This window comes from Danio rerio, chromosome 1 (assembly GCF_052040795.2).
Source record: "Danio rerio strain M-AB ecotype USA chromosome 1, GRCz13ab, whole genome shotgun sequence".
Classification (NCBI taxonomy): domain Eukaryota; kingdom Metazoa; phylum Chordata; class Actinopteri; order Cypriniformes; family Danionidae; genus Danio; species Danio rerio.
Genome location: NC_141021.1, coordinates 58,429,446 through 58,440,493, shown reverse-complemented (window position 1 = coordinate 58,440,493; position 11,048 = coordinate 58,429,446). Strand labels below are relative to the sequence as shown.

The following is an 11,048-nucleotide window of genomic DNA, read 5'->3' as shown; positions in this document are numbered from 1 at the left end:
CATTACATTTTTACAATTAATATTTACAGTGGTGGAAAGAGTAGTAAAAAATTATACACTGTAAAAAAAAATTCCGTAAAAAAACGGTAAAATGTACTGGCAGCTCATTACACAAATATTTTACCGTAAATTAAAAACGGAAAACTTCTGTTAATTAACAGTGTGTCAACATTAAAAAAACTAAAAAATATCCGTTTTTTGACAGTTAAACTACTGTAAAATAACCAACCATTTTATTGTAATTTAAGGGTTTTCTATATAAAAAAACGGTTATTTTCTGTGTTTTTAAGGGTATACCAACAGTAAAAAAGCGGAAATATTCTGTGTTTTAATAGTATACCTACTGTAAAAAAACAGACAGATTCTGTGTTTTAATAGTATACCTACTGTAAAAAAACAGACAGATTCTGTGTTTTAATAGTACACCTACTGTAAAAAAAACAGACAGATTCTGTATTTTAATAGTATACCTACTGTAAAAAGAGGACTTTTTTGTGTTTTAATAGTATACCTACTGTAAAAAAACAGACAGATTCTGTATTTTAATAGTATACCTACTGTAAAAAGAGTTTTTTTTTGGGTTTTAATAGTATACCTACAGTGAAAAAATAAACAGATTCTTTGTTTTAATGGGATACCTACTGTAAAAAATAATTATTTTACTAATTTAATGCTCTTCAAGCAGCATAGAAATGGCAATTGGTAAGGACAAACATATACATATGGGAAATACACTATTAAGGGTTTACAATAGTAAAACAAAACATTTATTCTATACTGTATGTGTAGAGAAGCAGTAAATAGCTTGTTATCTGTGAACTTACAATGATTAGTACAAAAACAACTTTGCAATTAAAACAGATTCTTTATTGAATACAAATCATTTGAATTCCAAATAGCTAGTTATACACACAATAATACATATTGACATGTGAATCGCACAGTGAGAAGTCTTGGCAAATAATCTCATAGCAAATTAGTTTTAAATGTTAGCTTTAAGATAATTAAGGACAAGTGGGCAAATTACAAGTACTTTACATTAAGAAACCAGGTTAACTGCAAGATGGCAGGAAACAGACGAAATAACTGGGTCTTCTTCCTCTCCAATACTGATACTTCAATGGCTGTAAAACAAACAAACAAAAAAAATATTACTAATGACTTTTCACTTACAACTGGGGTGATTCCTTGCATGTCAATAGTTCTGTTAATCATTGACTCTACATTAACAGATGTTAGTAGTTGGTTTTAAATACAGCTACAAATGCTGTAATCTTGACTTAAGCACATTTATAATGTGCTTAATAATTGTGTTAACAAACTTTAATGATTGATTTTACATGACTATTTTTATAATAAAAAATAATAAAAAAATAAAAATAAATATATATATATATATATATATATATATATATATATATATATATATATATATATATATATATATATATATATATATATTATATGTCATTATTTACAAAATCCTTCCAGTTTGGTGGCCTAATCTAAAGTGAGGATTATTTATGATTTATAAATCCTTATAAACGACAGTTAAAGGCTCAGTAATAAATTAACAATAAATCATTACAGTCTTATCTAAAAAATGTAATTACTGTAAATATGAAACCTTGCTGAATAGCAGGAGTGCCAAAACATAAGATAAAACTGGATAAAACAACAATAAAATAATTTAATGATATATTACGATGCAACATTTCAGTGTTATTTAGCTAGGTTTAAACTGTACAGTAATTTTATTTTAGATAAGATTTATTTTTCATTTAATACAATAAAATGAATTTCATTTTTAGAATATAACTGAACCTTTAATTGTGATTTATAAGGGGATTTACAAAGCATAAACAATCCTCACTTTAGGCTACAAAACTGTATGAAGTTAACAAAAGCACTTATTAAAATAAGTATTGTATATACTTCATATACTTATTTTTTTATACTTTATATACAAGTATAACTATTACTATTCATTCATGTATTTTCCTTCAGCTTAGTGTGTACTCGCACTATGTACAGTTGCCTTGAACCAGGCCGAAGCACGCTTTTCCTCCCTACCGTCTCCCCTGACGTCCCGCACTCACATTGCATTCGAGCCTGAGCACTCTTACATCATCGATGATGCCCCGTTTAGTTTAAGAAGTGCTCTCTCTCAGCACAGTGGAGAATTCTTAAATTATTTTGTTTTAGTCGTTTGGGATGCAGTAACACGAAGTCAAATATTTCGCCGAACAGATCAGCCACTTTTGATGTTCATAAATTCCTTGTGCTGCAGGAATAGGAGGTTTGCTAAAGGCGCAGCTGTGGTGCAGTAAAGGGTTTGCGTCTTTAACAATTAATGACAGTTTGCGTTCATTGAACAGTAATAGTGGTTAATTTATCCAAATCAAACCGTCCCTTGCAAACTGTCACAAAAGACACAAACCCCTCACTGCACAACAGCTGCACCTTTAGCAAACCTCCTAGTACCTGCAGCACGATGACTTTGATTGTTTATGAGCGTCAAAAGTGGCTGATCTGTTCGGCTAAATATTTGACTGCGTGTCACAGCATATTAAACAACTAAAACGATATAACAATATAAAGAAATCTCCACTGTGCTGAGTGAGAGCACTTGTTAAACTGAACAGCACATTATCGATGACGTAAGCGTCGGGGAGACAAGCACGCTTCCAGTTTCAAGGTAACTCTGCATAGCATGAGTACGCCCTTGGAAACACCCATACACACTTATTTACAAACACACTCATACACTACAGCCAATTTAGTTAATCAATTTCCCTATAGCGCATGTCTTTGGACTGTCGGGAAAACCTGAGCACCCGGAGGAAACCCACGGCAACACAGGGAAAACATGCAAACTCCAATTGCCAACTGAGACTTGAACCAGAGACCTGCTTGCTGTGAGGCGACAGTGCTAGCCACTGAGCCACTGTGCTGCCCAACTATTACTATATGCCTGAATAATAAGATATTTAAATGTTAGTTTGAATAGTTTATTAACCATTTACTTAAACATCCTGAATGATAAGAAAAAAAAATACACCAACTATTCTTAAATCACTGGTTTGTAAATAATGCGATACTAAATTTAGAATGAAAAATTAATCATTAACAAAATATGAAAACAAAATAATTAAGCACATTATAGATGTGCTTATAAGTCAAAATTACAGCATTTGCAGCTGTAGTTTTAAACTGTATACTAAGGTCTATTAATGTAGAGTCAATGCTTAACAGAACTTTTTGCTAATGCTTAATAAATTAATCAATAGTGTTTAGTTATTATAAAGTGTTACCGGTGTGCTTAATTACCTTTAAATCTTCCAAGGATTCTGAAAGTCTTTCTGGTCTGACAGGAATCGAAGGAGTTTAGATGGTATGTTTCTGCTTGGTGCCCTTTTCTCTTCTTTGGATCTACGTTCTGGATAGTTACTCAGCATGCTCCTGTTGTAGATACAACAAACATGTATCACCTTACTTGTCTTGTAAAAATGAAATAAACTTAAAAATGTAAAAACATACCTTCATATAAACTACAGAGTCAGGGCTGCTTCCTTAGGCTACATAATGTTTAGCACATAAGAGACTAAACATGTAGCTGACCACAATTAGGAGACAGCTCAATGATCTTGTTATTGTGGCTGTGGACTCTTCTTCTGAAAAAAAGAAAAGAAAAGTGAGTTGTGTGTTGGGTCTGGTACACGCCTACATGGAAAGAACCTATATAAACATATGGTTTAATATAGGTTTTTGATATATGTGACACATATAAAATTGGCTGTTTTCCTATATTATATGTACATATATGGGTACATATATGCACACCTATATGTTAAATTATTAATATTATTGATAATATTATAAATAATATAATTATTATGTAAAATTATTCAAATACATGTCTGCTACATAATTTAAAATAAATTTTTAAAAACTTATTTACTTAATCAAATATTACAAGAAATAAATATATTGCAGAAACAAAAATAAGGCAAAAAACAACAATAAAGGAAAGAAAACAAAATAAAAAGAACGACAAACCATTTTGTTATACTTTTTCTTCCTTTCCACTATCTTTAAGCAAGAAAGAATTGACCTTGCAAATGTTTCAGGAAAACGTGTAGACATCATAGCTTTCCATCTTCTCTCACTTATTTGCCATAGTTAAATTCCATAACATGCCAATTACATGTGATACCAAATTCAAGTGGCACATTCATAAGTTTTTTTGCATTTTTAAAAATGAGTTCTTTTCCAGATAGCAGACCTAAGTTAAATTAACATTGAAATGTTAAAACATCAATCAAACTATCATTGAAACAATGTTAAAAGTCATCACTGATTTTTAGGCAGTTTTCCACCCTGAAATAATGTTAATTCTATAATGATAAATAGACAAAACTGTCCCAAAACCAGCATTTATTCAACCAAAATTAAATCATTTTTTACAATGAACCCAACATTAAATAAAATGTTGAATCAACCACACTATCATACAATTAATGTTAAAATTTAAAGTTGATTTTTAGCCAGTTTTGCATCCTGAAAAAATGTTATTACAATCACGATAAATAGATTAAACGGTCACAAAATCACCATGAAGGCCTGGCTCACCATCAAGATGCCTACATTGATAATGTCTTTCTCATCATCAGGTGGCTAAGAGAGAAAAGAAAAGAGATTCAGCAGTGGACCAGTTATTTCCTTATCATTTTAAACAGACATAACCAAAATAAAGAACTTGTAACATTTTAAATGTTGTAAAAACAAATAATAATAATAATAAATAACTGCTTTGTTCATTTAACAGATTACAGTTGCAGCTTAAAAAACCCCAGATAAAACACCCACATCAACCCAGTACTTTTAGTTTGAATACATGTTAACAAAATTTCAAAATTACTGAAGCAAAATGTGTTCATGTAAACACTTAGTAAAAATATAGGTACAAGTAATTGGTTTTGCCAAATAATAAAAATAAAAGCATTAACATCGAACAAAAACGCTGAACATTTTACCTCTTAAACTTTGCAGTTTACTGTCATCCCCTGAATGAAGTACAGATGGTCCAGCACAACTGCCTGAGTTCTGAAAGAGCAAACACATATTTTTTTGTATTATTTATAAAAATGCAGTACTGACCAGTCAGCATCAATTTCTACACCAACACACCTACAACAAAAATAGCACTCATTCAGTTCGAAACATGCAACATGTAGTCTACTGTTATACTTTACAAACTTTGTGAATAATAAAAAAATGAAAACATTTAAAACCCCAGGTGTATTTTATTTCATTTGTCTATATCAATTGAAATTTAGTTTGGATTGAACGTAAGATTTAAGATTTTTATTTAGATTGCTGTGAAAATGTACCTGTACCTTGTACTTATAACCAAAATGACAGAACCTGGAAGTCAACAAAGCAAAATATCAGTGAACCTTATATATACACAAAACACTCAAAATCAAACAGAAAAAAACGCTGAACATTTTACCTCTTAAACTTCAAAGTTTACCGTCATCTCCTGTATAAGGTACAGAAGGTCCAGCACAACTGCCTGAGTTCTGAAAGAGCAAACACATTCTTGGTAAAATGACAATAGATGCAATGCTAAATATAAATCATTGTTTATTTTTTTGGTTAAAAAATGCAGTACTGACCAGTCAGCATCAATTTTTACACCAACACACCTACAACAAAAATAACACTCATTCAGTTTGAAACATGCAGCATATAGTCTACTTTTAAATTTTACAAACTTTGTAAATAATAAAAATATGAAAACATTTAAAATCCCAGGTGTATTTTATTTAATCTGTCCATATTAATTCAGTTTGGATTAAATTTAAGATTTTAATTTAGATTGCTGTGAAAATGTACATGTACCTTGTACTTATAACCAAAATGACAGCATAAACATACAGCAAATCTTATATCCTATATCAGTGAACCTTATATCTACAAAACACTCAAAATCAAACAGAAAAACCCTGAATATCTTACCTCTTAAACTTGAAAGTTTACTGTCATCTCCTGTATAAAGTACAGAAGGTCCAGCACAACTGCCTGAGTTCTGAAAGAGCAAACACATTCTTGGTAAAATGACAACAGATGCAACGCTAAATATAAATCATTATTTTCATGGTTAAAAATGCAGTACTAACCAGTCAGCATCAATTTTTACACCAACACACCTACAACAAAAATAACACATTCAGTTTGAGACAGTCTACATTTAAACTTCACAAACGTCGTGAATAATAAAAAAATGAAAACATTTAAAATCCCATGTGTATTTTAATTAATTTGTCCATATCAATTCAAATTCAGTTTGGATTGAATCTAAGAATTTACCTGTACCATGTACTTATAACCAAAATGAAAGAACCTGGAAGTCAACAAAACAAAATATCAGTGAACATTATATGTGGAAAACACTCAGACTCAAAATCTACATAAAAAGATTTCATTTGTGATAACACCATGTGTAGTTCACTCTATTATCAAGGCTTCATTCAAATAAAACTCCTGATCTCCTAATAGTAATGAAAGTATTATTTGCTATGATTCTAACTGACAGTTAGTCTGAAGAATTTTAAGACTGTGGAAGAACAGCTCATCTTTATATCTTCATATTAGCAGCTGTTGAGGTTCTTAAAAGTGAACTTGGCTGAATCTGCAAGTTGACAAGACGTTCATAAGTATAATATCCATGACAGTTCAACTCGACTACAACAAACATTTAATTGTTTGCTTTAAGGTACACGTTGTATTTGAGGCCTAAAACGCATGACAGTGTAAACACTATATACTTTTAAATGTCACACACTTACTGTACCACTCTGTTATCTCTGTAACGTTACACACAAACACACGTCGCGAAATGCGGAAGTTTTTTTTTTCGTTCCATTTGGTGAGCGTTATTAATATAACACTCTCATCAGTTATTGCTTCGTATTTGCGTCTAATACCCCAGTTTGTCACGCGGGATGAATGAATGTTCATGAGTTAAAGTGAAACTGCCGAACTGCAGTTAAAGTCAGGCATCCTGCTGATTTGATTCAGAGGGGCACTTGTTTGTCAGACGGCTCACCGGTCAGGTATACATCCGCGCTAAACTACCAAAGTATGAAAGTCACCCAGCTCCCAACCCAACGTTGAGAATAGATTAACGGCGATATATTTTTTTATCGCGCGATAAAAGTCTCGCGTTAACGCAGCACGTTAATGCTGATAAGGGCCCACCACTAATAATAACTTTATGAGTGTGTATTTCCCCTCATACCGATTTACACAATGCCTCAAATTCACGCGGGTCTAACTAATAGCAAAGCTGTTCAGCTGAATCTCGGTCACACAGCCTTAATACGTCGGCCAAACCAAAGTTAACATTTGATAACGTCAGTAAAAATATGAAATTAGTTATTAATATGCAAACAAACACAGACGGTCAGGTGTTACGAGCGTTTGAAACACGTTAACGTTAGGGTTCATTAAAGGTAACGTTAACCAGTCATCGATATACACCTTCAGCACTATATATCAACCAAATTACACAGTGTCACAAACTTTGAATGCTATCCCTTGTTCAATGCACTGTACAAAGAAAACATTTATATTTCTATTAAATAATTAACATACCTTTTACACTCTCACAGACAAGCTGACGTTTTACCGTTAATCCAGTCAGACTCACGCAGGTGCAGAGGGAGTGAGTGGGACGTCACATCACTTCCCGCGCACGGCAGTTTAGAAAAATACGGACAAACAACTGTAAATGAACAGATATCATATTTACTGATGAGGAAAACGCATAAAAAGGTAAAAATTTATTAGATAAATGCTTGTTAAAAATTACATTTAACCACTCATAGCTCAGTTTGAACTTGATATAAAGTCTGATCTTATTAACAATATTAAACGTAATTCACTGCTGTACTTTCCATGGCCGCTTCAGACAAGACAAAAATAATTTTAAATAACGATACAAATGTAATAAAGCAGTATTTTAACTAAAATATTGTTATATGTTTTATTAATCGTACTTACCAGGGAAAAACAGAGGAAGAAATATGTCCCGGTGTCCATCAAACGCTGCCTGAGCTGCGATCCCCTTCCCATAATGCAATTCAAAAATGTATATAAACGGAAAAACACCCGTAATACGTGTATACGGAAAAAATCCGTTAAAATATACAGTCATTTAACTGTTATTTTACAGATTTTTTTTACAGTGTACTTATGTAAAAGTACCATTACTTGCCTAAAAATGTAGTGCGAGTAAAAGTATCTGTTGTGAATATTACTCAAAGTATGAGTGAAAAGTAAACCTTTTAAAAGTAAGTAAGAGAGTAGTGAGTATTATGCTGTGAAAAGCTGACGTGTTTACATGTAATTTGTGGATGTGTGTAATTGTAATCGAGTGTAATCGAGTGGTCTTCAATGAACCTAAAAGAGCACATGTCACTCCGCTGCTCATCCGTTTGCACTGGCTGCCAGTTGCTGCTCGCATCAAATTCAAAGCTCTGATGTTTGCTTACAAAGCGACTTCTGGCTTTGCTCCTTCTTATCTGCTCTCACTTCTGCAGATGTATGTGCCCTCCAGAAACTTGCGTTCTGTGAATGAATGTCGCCTCGTGGTTCCATGCCAAAGAGGAAAGAAATCACTTTCCCGAACTCAATCTGCCCAGTTGGTGGAATGAACTCCCTAACTGCATCAGAACGGCAGAGTCACTCGCTGTCTTCAAGAAACGACTAAAAACTCAACTATTTAGTCTCCACTTCACTTCCTAATCTTCAATTGCCTTTGGATATACCACTATCTGTACTAAAAAAACAAAACAAAAAAAAATTCTTACATTACTAATGCTTTCCTTCTTAGACTTTACAGACCTGAAACTTGCCTATAGCACTTATTCACTGTTGCTCTTATAGTTGTGTAAATTGCTTCCTTGTCCTCATTTATAAGTCGCTTTGGATAAAAACGTCTGCTAAATGACTAAATGTAAATGTAATATTCTGTAGTGCATTTAGTTATTGCCCAGCAGGCACACAGCATCCTAAGACATTAGGATTTAGGTGGTGATGTCAGATGATTAAAATTCAAGTCTAACTAGCATAAGGACAAAGTTATTTTGATGACTAATAATGACGTCGATATTTGGTTGATTTTGTGTTGGAAAATGACCAAAATCCAACAGCGAGCCAACATTTTAAACCAACATCATATTGATGTCAAATACAGACATTTATTTGTCAGCTATAGCAACCAAAATCCAACATCTGATAGACATCATAGTGGTAACGTCCACACAACTTCAAGCTGTAACATTATTAGACGTTGATATTTGGTTAATTTTAGGTTGGACATTGACGTCAGTCTGATGTTGAGTTCTGAAGTCAACCAATTTTCTTTTCCAAATAAAATTCAATGTTTTCACGACATTGGGGTACAACATCAATTTGACGTCATGTTGACATCTTGTGCCTGCTGGGCGTTTAAGGCCATTTCGGTCACCACACAGTAAACATCCGTCATCTTGTCATCAGTGACCTGCATCTAAACAGTCTCTGGGTCAATGCGTGTGAAGATTTTGGACATCATCTTGGACACTTTTAATGCTTACAAACAGTTTGCGGCAATTATAAATCATTCTTGTCTTGAGGTAGTGCATTATGAGGCAGTTTACCCTCTGTGTGAGATTTGATTGGACAAGAATCACAGGACTGATTTTTCTAATCACCATAGACAATAAAAATACAGTAGTGACCGCAGGTTGAAGAAAAGTAGTGGAGTAAAAGTACAGATACAGCACTAAAGATGTTCTCAAGAGAAAGTAAAAGTCCACATTTTTAAAACTGCTTAGTAAATTACAATTCCACTCAAAAACTACTCAATTACAGTCATTTGAGTATTAGTAATTATAATGATGAATTCGGATTTCTGCCTTCCAATTCGTCCCAGCATGGATCAACATTTATCCTTATCATTTAAATATGATTATTTAATTAAGGAATAAAGTTAACACATTGCTTAATATAAGAATGTTTAGTGCGTTTGCCTGTTTCGTTGTAACTCTATTTTCTGAAGCTACCAAACTAGTTCAGAGGTCACGGAGAGCTTGAGTGGAACTGAAGGGCTGAGGACTGAAAATAACTGTTTCTATTGTTCTTTCTATGAGTTAATACTATCTAAAATGTCTACTCAAAACACTAAAAAGGGGTTTTGCTATTTTTACGGTTAATTCTTTTAAAGTGATTCTACTTTTATTTAAGATAGACTTTGTGTGGTAAGGATATCTGGTTGAAATCAGAAGTTTCCATACACTCTAAAAAAAGGAACATAACCATTTTTTAAAAATGTCTGTTGGTAAATCATACTAAACGTTTCCTATTTCAGGTCCGTCTGGACTACCTAAATGATTTACATTTGCTAAATGCCAGAATAATGAGAGAATATTTTTTTGAGAATTTTTTATTAATTTCTAGATAGTCAAAAGTTTACAAACATTCCCTTAGTATTTTTTTTTAGCTTTGCTTATAAACTGTATAACTTCGATCAACTGTTTTGGGTCTCCTTTCACAAGCTTCTAACAATAGTTTGAAGGAATTTTTCGGCCCATTCCTCCTGACAGAATTGGTGTAACTGAGTCAGAGTTGTAGACTTTCTTGCTAGCACAATCGTTTTCAACTCTGCCCACAAATTTTCTATAGGACTGACATCAGGGCTTTGTGATGGCCACTCCAAAATATTCACTCTGTTGTCCTTAAAGCACATTTGAACTCATTTGGCAGTATGCTTAGGGTCATGGTCTGTTTGGAAGACCCATTTGTGGCCAAGTTGTAATTTCCTGGCTGATTTCTTGAGATGTTGCTTCAGTATTTCTACATACTGTTCTTTCTTCATGATTTCATCTATGCTGTGAAGTGGACCAGTCCCTCCTGCAGCAAAACAGCCCCACAACATGACGCTGCCGCCCCCATACTCCACAGTTGGGATGGTGTTGCTTGGCTTGTAAGCTTTCTCC

General features: G+C 33.1%; 1 long non-coding RNA gene across 13 annotated transcripts; it reads right to left on the bottom strand.

Annotated features, from left to right (window-relative positions):
* Nucleotides 1–480: 480 nt before the first annotated feature.
* Nucleotides 481–9,347, bottom strand: LOC147847046 (uncharacterized). 13 transcript variants are annotated; one of them, XR_015477189.1, is made up of 14 exons: nucleotides 8,071–8,258; nucleotides 7,663–7,792; nucleotides 6,376–6,409; nucleotides 6,186–6,215; nucleotides 6,025–6,094; nucleotides 5,682–5,711; nucleotides 5,516–5,585; nucleotides 5,400–5,427; nucleotides 5,161–5,190; nucleotides 5,037–5,106; nucleotides 4,633–4,677; nucleotides 3,541–3,674; nucleotides 3,331–3,462; nucleotides 481–1,124 (listed from the first exon to the last, which is right to left on the bottom strand). It is a non-coding gene; the product is annotated as an uncharacterized LOC147847046 (long non-coding RNA). The 13 variants fall into 13 exon arrangements; XR_015477195.1 differs by having other exon boundaries at nucleotides 743–1,124; nucleotides 4,615–4,677; XR_015477196.1 differs by having other exon boundaries at nucleotides 743–1,124; nucleotides 3,541–3,671.
* Nucleotides 9,348–11,048: the final 1,701 nt, after the last annotated feature.